Here is a 15,972-nt window from a genome sequence, read left to right as displayed (position 1 = left end):
AAGATCATCTTTTGGGAGATATTCAAGATAGTTGATTTAAAGTCCTTAATATAACACCCAATATGAAATATTAAGGCTAGGACCCAACACAATACTTTTATAACTTGGAAGAGGGATGCCGTAATCCAAGCTATAAAATATTTGAAGGTAGGTGAATGACTATTCACCAATTTCCACCAAGATAAACGAAATGTATTATTAGGTTTTAATTGGTTTTGAAACTCCTAGATTCTTTTGAGATTCATTGAACTGTTCAATGGCATGTTTCAATCTCGAGTGTGCCCTTCAGGTTTTGTGACTGGGATCCCGAGGATCACAAAACAAGGTGTGAATAACCATGCAAATATACTTGGTACCCTTAAGCGTTTACCCCTCAATCGATGTGCCGGTTAACCACACACGCTCCATCGATACTATGATAAACATTAAGTTACCATTTGCCTACCTTGTTAAATACGAGTTAGTGTGTCGGTTAACCACACACGCTCCACTAACCGACTTAAACAAAGTGCAAAGTGTAATTTCATGGGTTAGCACCAAATTCACATTTTCCTAAGTAACTAAGATTGGGAATTTATAAATGTTTAGTTACTTAGTATTTATCATTAATACTTTTAATGAAGGGAGAATTATAGTCCTTGTCCTACCCGTTCGGCTAACGACCCTCCACCAGTCAAGGAAGCGGTGGGTGAGAGTGGACACCCATTAAACTGCTATTTTATGGACAGTAACCTTATACCCCCCTTATAGACCGGCTTCGTGAATGAGGCCTACTAACGGTAAGACTGACTTTCTCTTATACATATATATATATATATATATATATATATATATATATATATATATATATATATATATTAACTTATAATATTATAAAGTATAAGGGTTGAATTTTAACTTTTAAAATTCTAAGGGCTTAACTTGGAATTAAAGTATTCATAAGAGAAAACTTTTCAAATTCCAAAACTTGAGGGCAAGTTTTGAAACTATTCAAAACTAATTAATTCCATAACTTATGTGTTTAAAGTAGTTTTAATTAAAAAACTCTTCAAGTTCCATAACTTGAGGCCAAGTTATGGAAGACTTTAAACTAATGAAAGAATGTAACTTTTCTTTATTTTTGTAACTTATGGAACTAATTAAGGTTACACATTTTATTACTTAATGAAGTGACTCTTGAACCTCCATAACTTGAGGACAAGTTATGGAGTCATAAAACCATTCAATGAAGACAAGACTCTTCATTTTGTAACCTTTGCCAACTTTTATGAGTTTTAAGAAACTTTAATGTGACATTTCATGTAACTTGAGGACAAGTTACACAAACACATTTTAGAATCATCTCTTAGATTAAAATGGATTGAAAACAACAATTTCTAATAATTTTTCTATTAATCTAAGCAACTCATAAGAACAAGATAATTTAATCAAACTTTTTCATGTAATTAGACTAACCATTAAACTAATACAAAACATGAATCTATTGACAATTATCTTTGAAATTGGATTAGAATGAACATTACCACATCAAAAACAGGTTTATAGGTTCAAAAACAGCTTATGGTAATGTTCCTAGTCCATTTCTAGCCAAAAAACTCGAAGATATGCTGACAGGGGCTCCTACTCGTCGAGTGTATGAACCTACTCGACGAGTAGGATGATTTTCTTCATGGACTCGACGAGTTCATCAGTGGACTCGGCGAGTCCAGTGCCCAGAATGCCCGAAATTCGACTTTTTCAGCATTTTTCAGCAATTTGCATCAAGTATAATTGAAAACAAGCCTAGGCTCTGATACCACTATTGGGTTTTGAGCATTCTAACACTCCTAAGTGTACATGAAACCCTAAATACCTTGGATCTATGTTTTCTCTATTATACATGCAAATATGAACTTTCCAAGGTATTCATCCTAACTAGCATAATAACACTGATTCAAATGAATATCTCAAGTTAGAATTACATACCTCTTTGATGTAGAATGTCTTCATGAAGCCTGAGTGCCTAGTGCCCCAAGTGTGACACCTCAAATGGTTCACACAACATCAAATGTACATGGAATGACTTGAGAGAAATTGGAACACTTCATAAAATCGGCTAGCCCTTTTTCCTCACACATAGTCCCCGATTTCTTGAGCCATGGGATTCTTTTATATGGTGGCTATTAGGGTTACACCATGTAACTCATAACTTTACCCATTCCTTATGCTCCATGGATTTTAACCTCCATGGAGTATCCATGGGTCACCCCATGGACTTAGTCCAACATAAGGAATCTTGGATCACAAGCCCACATATATAAGAATGAATGATTTACACAATCAACCCATATATTTAATTAGTCTCCTTTTGATCACTTAATTAATTCCAAATTAATTCTTGATCAATACTAATTAAATAACCTTATTAATATATTAGAACTTATAATATATTAATAAACCTTAAGTGTTATTTCTCTCATTTTAGTCTATCCAAATGCATGATGCCATGCAACCCAAATGGACCATGCCGGGTCGGGTCAAGTCTTACCAATTATAGTTATGGACTTAGACATTAATCCAACACTTACAACAACAGTCATCATTCCAGTATTGGCATGCCTCCCTTCGAGCTTCTGTACGGGAGGAGATGTCGAAGTCCCATCTGTTGGGGAGATGTGGGGCAGAGAGTGATGGGGAGAACTGAGATAGTGCTCAAGACGACCGAGCAGATTCAGCAAGTCAGACAACGATTACTGACGGCCCAGAGTCGTCAGAAGAGTTATGCAGACCGGAGACGATCCGAGCTAGAGTTCCAGGTTGGAGATTTTGTCCTCCTGAAGGTATCCCCATGGAAATGGGTGATCTGATTCAGAAAACGAGGCAAGTTGGGTCCTTGATACATTGGTCCTTTCAGAGTGATCGCCAGAGTAGGTAGGGCAGCCTACCGATTAGAGCTACCAGCAGAGTTGGGCCAGATTCATAACACCTTCCACGTGTCTCAGTTGAGGAAGTGTGTATCCGACGAGACGGCAGTAGTACCATTAGAGTACATCCAGGTGGATGCGAGCCTGAATTATATTAAGAGACCGATTACGATTTTGGATCGGAAAGTGAAGGTTCTGAGGAACAAGGAGGTGCCCCTGGTTCAGGTCCACTTGCAACATCAGAAGGGGTCCGAGTGCACTTGGGTGGTGGAGTCCGAGATGCGACAGCAGTATCCAGAGTTATTTCCAGAGCATGACTTCGAGGGCGAAATATGATTCTAGTGGGGGAGAATTGTAACATCCGGACTCCCAGGTATATTATTTATTTATTTATTTTTGAGGAATATTGAGCAACTCGACGAGTTGGTGCTACAACTCGTCGAGTAGAGTCGCGTTGTGCCACGTGGGATTAATGATCTACTCGATGAGTCAGAGAGTCGACTCGCCGAGTAGACGTTGTGAAGTGAAACCCTAAATCCCCGGGTTTGGGGCCTATTTAAGGGCACTTATAGCCTCATTTGCGGCTCATCAGCTGCTTACCATCACTGAGAGAAACCCTAATCGCCCTTTAAGCTAATAGAGAGAGTGTGAGCTAATATTGAGTATCTTGGTGCATCTTCGAAAGAGAAGAGAAGGATTTCAAGCAAGGAACGAGAGGAGGTTGTTAGATCTGTTGTTATTCATCCAAGAGCTTCTGTAAAAGGTATAAAGTTTATACCTTTCTCACTAGTTTGGGTAGATCTCATATTATTGGAGATTAGGGCTTCTTTTCTATCTAATATTGGGACTTTGAGGGTATTGTGTTCATATGGAGGTTTGGACTTCAGATCTGGACCTTGTGAGGTCCCTAGAGTCCAAATGTCCCTGCTTTATTCAGCCTTAATAGAGCTCTTGAGTGAAAAACCCTTATTAGAGCATGTTCTTGGCATTTCAAGCCCAAAGTGCCATGCATGGACGTAAAGCTTGTGTCTTTACGTGATAAACGAGCCTTTAGAGCTTAGATCTAGAGTTTGATAGGGTTCTCTGCCTTGAAATCGTCTGAATGGACTCGCCGAGTCGATGATACGACTCGACGAGTCGGCTAGGGTTGTCTCGATAAGCTTTATCATACGATATCTCGGCGAGTTGGGGGTTAACCCGACGAGCTGAGTTGGACCTTCACGAGACTTCTGAGGAAACGAGTGGACTCGACGAGTCACATGGGTGCACTCGGCGAGTCAGGTCAAACATGGACTGTTGACCCAAGTTTGACTTCTGTTGACATTAGGGTTGGTCAACATGAGTGATGGAGACCATGGAGGGGTAAAAAAGTCTTTTACCCATTCCAAGAGTTAGAGAGAGAGAGAGAGAAAGAAAGAGAGAGCAACCTTTGGTATATTTTGAATATGAGTAAAGTATTAATTAGAGATAATTATTCTATGTGTTAGGCGGAGGCTAGTTCGAGATTTCCGTGTACGAGATTGTTACTTGCTAGCTTACGAGATGAGTCTTCTCACTATACTTACCTTGAGTGGTAATCTATGTGTGACCAGAGGGTCTTATGTGCATATACTGTGTATTGAGATATCCTGCTTATTGTCTTTGTGATATATATATATATATATATATATATATATATATATATATATATATATATATATATATATATATATATATATATATATATATATATATGCTGTGTATTATATTGAGTTGCCGAGTTGAGGGACCAGAGGGTCCAGCTGAGTTGTGGGACCAGAGGGCCCCACTGAGACATATTGACCAGAGGGTCTTACCTGAGTATAGCCATGAGAGGCTAATGAGATATGAGTGGTATTTTGGGGAACTCACTAAGCTTCGTGCTTACCGTGTTATGTGTTATGTGTTTCAGGTACTTCTCATGATCACGGGAAGGCGTCGGCTTGATTGTACACACGTCAGAGATTGAGTTATGTTTTGAGAGGATCCTGGAGTTGTTTATATACAGTTTTTGGATATGTGTTTGATGACTTGATATTATGACACTTTTGAGATGTTTGGATTGAGAAAAATGTGTTTTTAAATTGAAAATTTTGGTCTGAAAATTTTACGGTGTTACACCTAGCCTCCATCTCTCTTAAAAGTTCATTGTTCATACTTTGTTGGCACTTTTGAAGGAGAAGGAAGCTCTTGGTGAGGACTATCATCTTGCAAGCAATGTAATTATCTTCTAGATTCTCTTATGGACTTGGGTGAGTGTTCAAGACTCAATCTTTTCTTTGCTAGGTTGTTAGATCTTGGATTTTGGTCCCTTTTCTTCATGTTTGGTGGTTTTGGAAGGTGAGATCTCATAAAGGTTGCAACTTTATGAATCTTCAAGCCATTTGGAGCATTTAACTCTTTGGATCTGAAGTAGACTTGAGTTTGGAGGCCATGCATGGAATCTTGGCCCTTTTTACCCTTATTTTTCCCTAAAAATGGAAAGGGCATGCATTGGACATGCATGTCTCTAAAGTTATGATTTTTATGGTCCATAAGGTGTTGGAAACCCTTCTGGAAACTTTAGAGAAGTAACTCTAAGTATTTAGTGCTTAATGAGTGGTATGTGCTTTATACTTCCATTAAGGACTTAGGGATTTGGATCTTGACTTATTGGCAAGGTTTAAAGGATAAAGTTGGAAACTTTATCCATCAAGGTTATGGTTTGGACCTAGTTTGAGCTTGGGAACTCGTGGAATGGACTGGAAATCAGCTTAAGGAATTAAGTCATTATGATGGATCCCCACGGCATGGTGGAGCCTCACTACGGCGTGGTGGTTGGGCTAAGCACGCCTATTTTTTCGTATTGCGACCATGGCATGGCCATGGATGGCCACGACGTGGCGGTCAGCTGTAGGTTGACTTTAATAGTTGACTTTGACCCAAGTTTGACTTCGGGGCATTTTGGGAAATTTGATTAGTAGTTTGAGCTTAAGTGATTATGATTGTACAGGTGGCTGGTAGAGTCGGCATTTGGAGCAGTGATCTGTGTAGCAATTTCTTTAGATTATGAGGTGAGTTTTCCTCACTGTGCTTGTGGGTCGAATGCACCAATGTCGGCCCACTAGGTTATGTATCTTGGTATATATGATGATGTTATGCTAGTTATATGATAGATTAGTATATCTATATGATTACTTGTATTTATTAGATATGTGTTCATGTTTACATGTTGTATATGTCAACATATTGTGGAGGGTTGAGGCGGTCCTACTTTGTGCAGAAGGCCAAGATACTCAGGGCGGTCCGGATAGGTTGTATGCCCTACGAGGCGGTCCAGTCAGGCCGAACACCTAGAGAGTGGTCTGGATAGGTTGTAGTCCCTGTGAGGCGGTCTAGTCAAGCTGAAGGCTCCTATTTGCATGCTATTGTTTGTTGTGTTATGTGGTGGTACTTTGAGGGAACTCACTAAGCTTTGGCTTACGATTTCAATTTATTGTTTCAGTTACTTCAGAGGATCATGGGAAAGCGAAAGCGTGATCGTGCACATCTCCCTGTTTTTATGATATTGGATTTTAGGAAAACTCTGATTATGATTATACTTTTGAAACAATGGTTTTGTTAAACACTTTATGGATAAAATGGGTTGTTTTTGAAAATTTTAAATTTCTATGATTTTTGGGATGTTACAAGTATCAACACGTTTAGACTGATCAAAATAGAACGACCGCAATACTTTCTTAATGTAGTCAGAAATGTATAACCATCCTGCTCTTCTATCACTCTGAATCTCCATCCTTGTTATCTTCTTTCCAGCTCCTAAATCGTTCATCACAAGCTCATTCTTTAGAAGCTTCTTCAAGTTGTCTTTCCTGGCATCAGCATCACCACCCACTTCTTCCCTGGGTTAATCAAGGGATTCCTCACGCCTATGTTGATCCATGTCACCATGTTGTTCCATATTTATAACAAAAATGTGTGGTGTTTCTGATTCAAACTCCACCGTCTGGCTAGCACCCTTATCATTCCCCGCAACACTTATACCACCTCCACTATGGTTACACATAGCATATTTAAAGGTCGCATCTCTACAAATCCCTAATTTTGGAGACTTTCCTTCTTCTGTACACCACAGACAATGACCTTTCCTTCCAGATGCATATCCTAGAAATATTGTAACATCCTATTTCGGATCATTTGTGATTAGGGTTTGTGGGCTGCAACCCCGGAATGAGGAAGCCTCGGGGTTGCGATGAGTTGCTAGAGGCGTAGGGAATCTGGTCACCTTTCGGGGGATGTGAGGTTTATGGGAAACGGAGTTATATCGAGGAAGCTATGGAAGTTTGAAGTTTTGGGCAAGTTAAGTCCTTTAATTGAAAAAGGTGGCAGCAGAGTACGCTGGGCATAGATGTGTGTACGCTTAGCGTACTCATGTGCGTGACTTTTAAGCGTAGCCACCTAGTATGCTAGGCGTACTAGGCACAGAAGGAAAACCCTAATTGAGGGGAGTTTCCCTATATAAAGAATGAGATGGCCTCATTCCTGGCCACCATCCTCAGTCAATAAACCCTCTCAAACCCTAATCCTCGTTCTTGAGCTTGTGTGTGACCATTGTGAGCTTATAAGTGTTCTTGTGGGATTTTTGGAGTGAAGAAGGAGCATGGAAGAGAATAGAGTTGGAGTCCAGGCTTTGGATCTGAGCTTTTCTGTGGTTGGAGCATCATTTGAAGGTATAAAGCTCAAAGCTTTCCCATCCTTTTGTGTTGTGCATGATATGGTCAATTTTAGGGTTTTTGGTCCCAAAGCTTGAAGCTTTATGAGTTGTTGCACTCCAGAGCCTAATATTTGTCCTTTTAAGTGTTTCTAGTGGAGAGAATCCATAAAAATGAGGTCTTGAACGTGAGAATCAACCCATGCATGAGATATGAGCATTTTGAGTTAAGAGAGTGAGAGTTTTGTGTGTTTGTGACCTTATCAGCCATGCAAATGCTTAAAGTCACTGACTTTATGGAGTAAGAGCCATTAAGGAGTCCAGATCTGGGATTTGAGTGAATGTCTTAACGGGTTAAGACCAAATGAGTAGAAAGAGTGAATCTGATAAGTACGCTGAGCGTAATTCCAGTACGCCCCGCGTACTGACCCAGTGTCCCCGATGGCCAATCTGGATTCGTGAGTACGTTGAGCGTACCAAGGGAGGTACGCCCCGCGTAACCTCACTATGGACTTTTGGGGTAAGTCTCATTTTTGGGCCTTGAGTGTTGGGCCTGGAGTTTGGACTTGTGGCAATAGACTTTTGGACCAGAGGATTATATATATGTGCTTTGGGCCCTTGAGTTGGGCTTGCCATTTAGATTTGAGAGTTGGGCCTCGGGAGAGCCCATTTATTATTGGGCCTTGGTGGGCCCAATGGGTTTTAGGTTATTGATGTCCTGGTTAGTGGACTACCTTTAGACCTAATGAGTGAGAGTTTGGACTTAGTTCCTAATTGGGTTAATTGTGGGTTTGGCTCAGAGTAGAGGCCGGTGCGTAGCAGCAGCGTTTATAGGGGCTGTTCATCATCCGAGGTGAGTCTTCTCACTATACTTACCTTGAGTGGTAATTTGTGTGACTGGATGGTCTTATGTGCTTATATTGAGTATTGTGATATCCTGCATTATGTCTTTGTGATTTATGTTGTGTGTTATGCTGAGCTTTATTGAGTTAGGACCGGAGGGTCCACCCGAGATGTGGGACCGGAGGGTCCCACTGAGACACATTGGCCGGAGGGTCTTATCTGAGTTATAGCCATGAGAGGCTAATGAGATATGTGTAGTATTTTGGGGAACTCACTAAGCTTCATGCTTACCGTGTTATGTGATATGTGTTTCAGGTTCTTCTCAGGATCGCGGGAAGGCGCCGGCTTGATTGTACACACCAGAGAAAGAGTTATGTTTTGAGGATCCTGGATTATAAATCAAACAATTATGCGTTTTGTAAATTAAATAAATGGGATTTTTGAGAAATGTGTTATAAGAATTATGTGATTTAAAATGAAAATTTTGTTTGAAAATTTACGGTGTTACACGTATGCACTTTATTGCCCTCGGCTCCAGTTTACCATCATTCACACAAACGTAAGCAGGATATCCAAACATTCATAAACCAAAATTCTTATAGGGTTTTCCATACCACAACTCTTGAGGAGTCTTACAATCAATTGTAGTTGATGGAGATCTATTCGCCAGATAGTAAGCAGTGTTGATTTCTTCCACCCAGAATTGCTCCAATAAATCAGTAGCTAATCGCATGCACTGAGCATGCTCCACCAGTTTTTGGTTCATTCATTCTGCCACTCCGCTTTGTTGTGGTGTTAGTCGTATAGTGTGATGCCTTACTGTACCTTCTGTTTTGCAGAAATCGTCAAACGAAGCCTTTCAGAACTCCAACCCATTTTCTGTTCTAAGTGACTTAACATGGTTCCCAGTCGGTTTCTCAACCATCATCTTCCACTCCTTGAACCGCCCAAACACTTCATCTTGGTCATTTGTCTTTAGAAAGTACACCCAGGTATTCCTTGAGTAATCATCGATTAAAGTCACAAAGTATTGACATCCACCATGGGACTTCACAGGAAAGGGACCCCATAGATCTGAGTGAACACACTCTAGGATCTCCTTTCTTGAGTGGTGAACCGATGTGAACTTCACCCTGCGTTGTATCTCTTAAACACAAGATTCACCAGGTTTAGCATTTTCAGTTGCATCTCCACCAAACAACCCCTTCTCGTTCACATGCCCCAACTTATGATGCCAGAACTTCCTTTCATCATTATACTGATCCAAGGATTGGGATATAGTGACCGTTCCCCCAACCGTACAGCCATCCAGAATATAAATCACATGAGGATTCATCCTTCCCTTTATAACCACAAGAGAACCCTTGGAGACTCTTAACCAGTCACCCTCTCCATAATACTTCAATTCATCCTTCGCCAAAGTGCCAAGAGAAATCAAATTCTTTCGAAGCTCTGGGATAAACCAACAATCTAGTTTCCTGACTATACCATCATACATCTTGATATGCACCGTGCCACTGCCATTGATACTGCTCACCCAATCATCACCCATCTTGACTGAGCCATTCCACTCTTTGAATGAGTCGAACTAGTCACGATTGCATGTCATATGATAGGATGCTCCAGAGTCCAAGACCCAAGCCTCAGCAGAACTAGATGTACATACTATCAAAATGTCACCATCATCCCCTTCAGCAGAATTTCCTTGAACCACAGCAGCATTGTTGTTGCTTGGTCCAAAACCATTATTCCCTTTCTTCAGCAATGGACAATCTCTTCTGAATTTCCCCTTTCCTTGCAGTTATAACATTTGATGTTGGCTTTAGATTCAGAACTTGAATTCCTTTTGTTACCTCCACCTCTATCCGATGTTCCTCCTCTGCATGTGAACAATCCGGAACTGGAAACTTTTTCTCCAACTGAAACTTTTCTTTTCAGTTCCTTGGACATCAAAGAATCCTTTACATCATTCATAATGATTGTTTTCCTACCATACAGCATGGTATTAACGAAATTCTCATAAGAATTCGGCAGTGAACATAAGAGGATAAGTGCTTGAACTTCTTCTTCAATCTTTATATTCACACCTTGTAAGTCCAAGATGATCCTATTGAATTTATCCAAATGATCCTTCACTTGGGTTCTTTCCGACATCCTAAGAGTGTACAAACATCGCTTCTGGTATAGCATGTTCATCAGAGAATTGTTCTGATACTTGTCACATAATTTCTCCCAAAGCCCATCAACATTCGTTTGATCCACGACCTCTCTTAGTACTTCGGTTGTCAAACTCAACAGAATAGCGTTATGTTCTCTTTCAAGAATATCCACCTTCATTTCAGCCGCCATGTCCTTTGGCAATTTTGCTTCTCCTTCTAATGTCGCTGCACATCCTTATTGAACCAGAAGATCCTTCATCTTCACCTTCCACAAAGTGAAATCATTCGAACCATTGAACTTCTCCGAATCGAACTTGTGAGATGCCATCTTCAATCAACAGAACACTAACTGCAGCTTTGATACCACTTGTTAGGGAAAATTAGACGATACTTGTCAAGACTCAGAACAAATCTGATGCCACTTGCCAAGTTCTGATGACCCTTGTTAGGAAGTAATGCGGATAACAAGCGAAAAAAAATGTAAGCACACAAAGACACAATATTTACGTGGTTCAGTCAAGGTGACCTACGTCCACGGGCAGGAGGGGAGTTTTTTTTATTTCAGAGTTCTCACACAGAGGTTACAAGTACAATTCACCAGAGATACGTCCTGCTCATTAAGGATAAAAGATACAAGAAACATCAAATGACTAATAAGGCATCCATATTTATAGTTGAGGGATAAAACCTAAAACCCAATTGGGCCAAGCCCATTGTCCCATAGGCCTATTAAAGGTGACAACCAATCACATTCTGCCATGCAGCATCTTTTAGAACATTCTTCCATGTCATACAACCCATGAGCATCAACAACACACATGATACCATAGTGTAGAAACATGATGCACAGGTGGAGCATCATGATCACTAATGGACCAACATCCATCATGGTGGCACAACATGGTGTATTTCTTGAGCATAATCACCATCTAAGCATACGTGGATCAATATGGCACAACAAAGGAATCAAGATGGCGCATCATGTACCAAGATGGTCCATGATGGCGCAACATCTCCTCCATGGTGCAGCTTCCCTTTTTGATGTAGCAACATCATCTTCATGGCTCAACATCTCCATGGCTCAACAACACCTTGGTGCAACTTCAGACATGATGGCGCATCATGTTATCATTTGGCAAAACATCCCCAAGGATGGATCAACTTCCTTCTACATGACGCAACATGATGTTCCATGTTGCTCCATATTGCTCCAAGTGCTCCAAGTTGCTCCAAGTTGCTCCAAGTTGCTCCATGTTGCTCCAAGTGCTCCATGTTGCTCCAAGTTGCTCCATGCTGATCCAAACCACTCCAAGTTGCTCCAAATACTCCAAGTTGCTCCAAACCCCCTTTTGGAAGATCTGTTCCTTTGTCACTTGATTTGTTCCTTTGTCAGATGATCCAAAGCCATCTCAGATGATTCGTTCCTTTGTCACTTGCTCCATGAACCTCAAGTGCTCCATTGAGATCTAAGTGCTCCAAATGCTCCATGAGAATGCTCCAAATGCTTGAGTCACATTTAACACGATGTTATCTTATTCGGGTTTGAGTAAGGGATTTTAGGGAGAGACAATGCTTACTGGATGTTATGGCTTGAACATAATTTCAAATAAAAAGAACAAAACAACCTCATACAAACTTTGGTTCAGAAAGACTCCAAATTTTGGTTATTTTTGAATTTAAAATTATCTGATCCCAAAGGAAATACTTTGGGAGAAAGAGAAATTTCAAGGCATAGAGGTTCTATGTTATATAACCTAATGATGCGGTGTTGGTGTGTGTGTGTGTGTATATATATATATATATATATATATATATATATATATATATATATATATATATATATATGTTTGTGTGTGTATGTGTATGTGTATGTGTGTAGGTCATGGCTTGAAAAAACTAGACAATGTTAGATTTTAGGGAATCAGAAATAACAATAAATACAAACTTGGATAGATTCAAGGATCGTGTTTTCAAACACTTTCCGAAATCTGTAATTCGTCCCTTTTGCATGGGGTACACGAATTCAGAAGTTAGAATGAACAAATCTGAATTATAGGCCTAATTCAGCTTGTGAAACACAAAATATCTTGTTTGATGTGTTCTTGAGAGATAGAAAAAGCCTTAATGAACAAATTTTCGAGTACATGTATTGTAACCCTTTTCTAGAACATAACACATGTTCTTATACAAGAAAAATGTGGTTTTTGGTGGTTGTATGCAAATTTGCCGCCAAAACAGGTAAGTATTGGACTTAACCAACACATGCATCATCATAATGTCATCAAGTGAGTTTTGGCGGGAAAATACATGGATGGAACATAAAGTTTGTTTAGGTTTAGGGGTTTTGCCCCTTGGAACCCCGTCTTGACCGGTCAACGGAACCACCGCCAGGAGCTATGCCCCTTGGACCCTGCTAGGGGCGCTGCCCTTTAGAACCCCATACGCAGGGGCACTACCCCCAGACCCCGTATCCCGAGCTAATATTAATCACTCTGAGTATACACCTCTCACCTCCAACATCGGTGAGTGAAATAAAACTCAGTCTATCTCAATATTAATTACAACTACACTACAACATATTGATAACACTAAAATCACCAACAAAGAAGGCAAATAAGGAGTTCAAAATTTAGATATTACAATCTAAATACGCAGGGAGCAATACCCGATGGACCAACTAAGATTGTGGTTCTTTCCCATGAATTTGTACCAATTAAATACCAAAGCGATTGTATTGTAGTCAACCAATGTAGGGGAAGAATGAACTTTATATATTGTCGTTCTTTGCCTTCCAAAAATATTGTATTAGTTGAAAAAAAAAGGAGTTTTCTCTTTTTTGGGCAATGATCCCACAAAATTTGTAAATTAATTCCATCAAATTGGAGAAGTTTTGTTATGAAATATCACACCATTTAAACACAGGTGTTGTTAAATTTACACTCATTGGACATCCTATGAACATTTTTATTAAAAGTCAACCTATAATAAGCTATCTATAACTTATTTTTTCGGAAAACAATGCAAATTCAACCAATAAAAATATCTTAAAAACCAAATAGGGTGTCTATATGGAAAAATGATGTGTCTTTTTAGTCAACCCCTTTAAACATCCATTCTCTAGCTTTGCTTGAAAAAGGACAACTTCGCCATGACATAGACCGCATAGCATCATCGTTCAAGTGTTAACTCCTCTCTCATATAATGCCTGCAATCGCCATTGGAATCCTACCCGTTCAAGTGTTAACTCCTATCTCATATAATGCCTGCAGTCGCCATTGGAATCCTACCCAACTGAGCCCGCCAAATGAAGCAAAGAGAGCTTTGAAGGTACGAATTTAATCCAACTCATAGGATTAGCACTTTCTGTCGATAGCTTTTGGTCTATGCTCCTCCGAATATAGTTACCATTTAAGGCATCCAATAATCTTTTTAATCTACCAAGAGAAATGACCCCACCTTAGTTTCCACTTTCCAATAAATGGGGCCATTTCTTGGACTTCACTTGGGACATCGGACATCGCCCCAGCAGCAGACACTCTTTTAGAGTTTCAGCCACATAACAAAAAATCACAAGCTAAGATAAAATATAATGCAAAACATCAAATTGACTATATTTTTTACTAAATTAGTTAAAATTGCTGCATTTATCCAAAATAAATCGTATACATCAAGAAATGAGTAATATATATAACTAATAAGCATTGTTCCAGAAGTTTCAATGTGAATTATTGAGTTCTCTGGTTTGAATGGTAAGTTTCAAAGAATTCTCTTAATTTTGCAAAAATCAGTTTTGGAAAATTCCAAGCTCATATCGGTATTTTCCATTTGAACCAAAGATTGATGTTTTTTAAGATCAAATATAAAAAATAATAACATAATTTTTTTTGTTTATGTAGTATATATAACTCTTGGTGTTCCATGCTCCATTTACCTCTCATACGATGAGGAGCACAATATCAGAACATTAGAGGTATGATGATAAATTTGAAAATTATTTTGTATTTAGATTACATTGTTGTAATTAGATTTTTCTTTTAAAATAAAAATACTGTAACAGTAGAAATATATAATTAATAAAGATACATTATTGTTTCTTGCATTTTTTTTTAACTTCGTTTGACTTCTCTCTATGGCATACTTGTGAAACGACCACATTTATTGATCAGGAGGAGGCGTTTTATTTAGACAGTGAAATAGGGCAACCCAGATAGTGCCTATACCATGATTTTGAAGACAATTCCCAAAGGAATTAATCTCGATGTTCTTAGCTTTCAAAAGGGTGGATGAAAAATTGAATACAAAGGACGATAGCATGATCCATTCAATAAATGAGGTGGGGTCTAATGCCATACAGAGTGAGGTTTTCTACTATCAGGAATTAACTTTTGTGAAGCTTCTAACGTGAATGAAGAGTGGGGTTTTCTACTATTCGAGGTGACAGTACATCAACGATATCAACTGTATCGGGTTTCTAGTTACAATGTTGCCAAAAGTAGTTGAATAATACAAGTTGGTTGTTGTTGTGAGTAAAAGTTAATGTTGTTTACTTTGATAAAATTGTTAAAATTCGATGCTCTTGATGCAATTTACCCTAAATTACGTGTTCCTTGCTCTTGTATAAGGAAAGCTATGTGTTAATATATATATGTTAGATACTTGTGAATTGGTTTCAATTTTCAAATATGATATAGTAATAAATGAATGTGATTACCTACATCTCAAGAAAGTTCATTATCTGACACGACTAGATAATATGGTGTTACCCATACGTAAAGCCATAATCATTATAAATATTACTATTTAGATTAGATGGGTGTTGTTTTATAGGTACTATATATGTACTAACATTATAATGGTGTTCGTTGTAGTTATGTCATTATGGACCTACACAACAATGAATAAATGGACAGCCGAAATGCAATTTTTGCTTCTAAATGTAAAAGTTTGCATCAGCTTCACCCGAGAAAACCTACTTTAGAAGATATATAAAAAAAAATTGATGTTGAAAATGTTAAAACGTCATTTATTATTTAAAGTTACATTTGGCTTATATATTTCTCAGGAATATCCTCAAACGTGTTGTTTCTTTGGGTGTTACCATCAATGTGTTTTAGCAGTGATCATCTGAGAATTACACATTTAAAAAGAGTTACCTCATATTCGTATAATACAAACTTCAACTTTGAAATGACATATCGTTCTAAAAGAAAATTTGTCATTCTATGGTCCTTTAAATTAAATCACACTTGATAATCGTGATGGTTTTTATGATAGACGAAGACACTCTAACTTATTTTATATTTTTAACAATTTATTATATATTGTATGAATTTGTTAAGTTAATAACCTCAAGTATTCA

General features: G+C 38.7%; 1 long non-coding RNA gene across 1 annotated transcript; it reads left to right on the top strand.

Moving 5' to 3' along the window:
* Positions 1–14,340: 14,340 nt before the first annotated feature.
* Positions 14,341–15,122, top strand: LOC145162728 (uncharacterized). Its single transcript, XR_013739279.1, has 3 exons — positions 14,341–14,362; positions 14,510–14,583; positions 14,780–15,122. It is a non-coding gene; the product is annotated as an uncharacterized LOC145162728 (long non-coding RNA).
* Positions 15,123–15,972: the final 850 nt, after the last annotated feature.

The sequence above is a fragment of the Lactuca virosa genome, chromosome 3 (genome assembly GCF_052849685.1).
Source record: "Lactuca virosa cultivar CGN04683 chromosome 3, Lactuca_virosa_CGN04683_v6, whole genome shotgun sequence".
Taxonomy (NCBI): Eukaryota; Viridiplantae; Streptophyta; class Magnoliopsida; order Asterales; family Asteraceae; genus Lactuca; species Lactuca virosa.
Note: the sequence above shows the minus strand (reverse complement) of the source record. Positions and strands in the feature narration are given on the sequence as shown.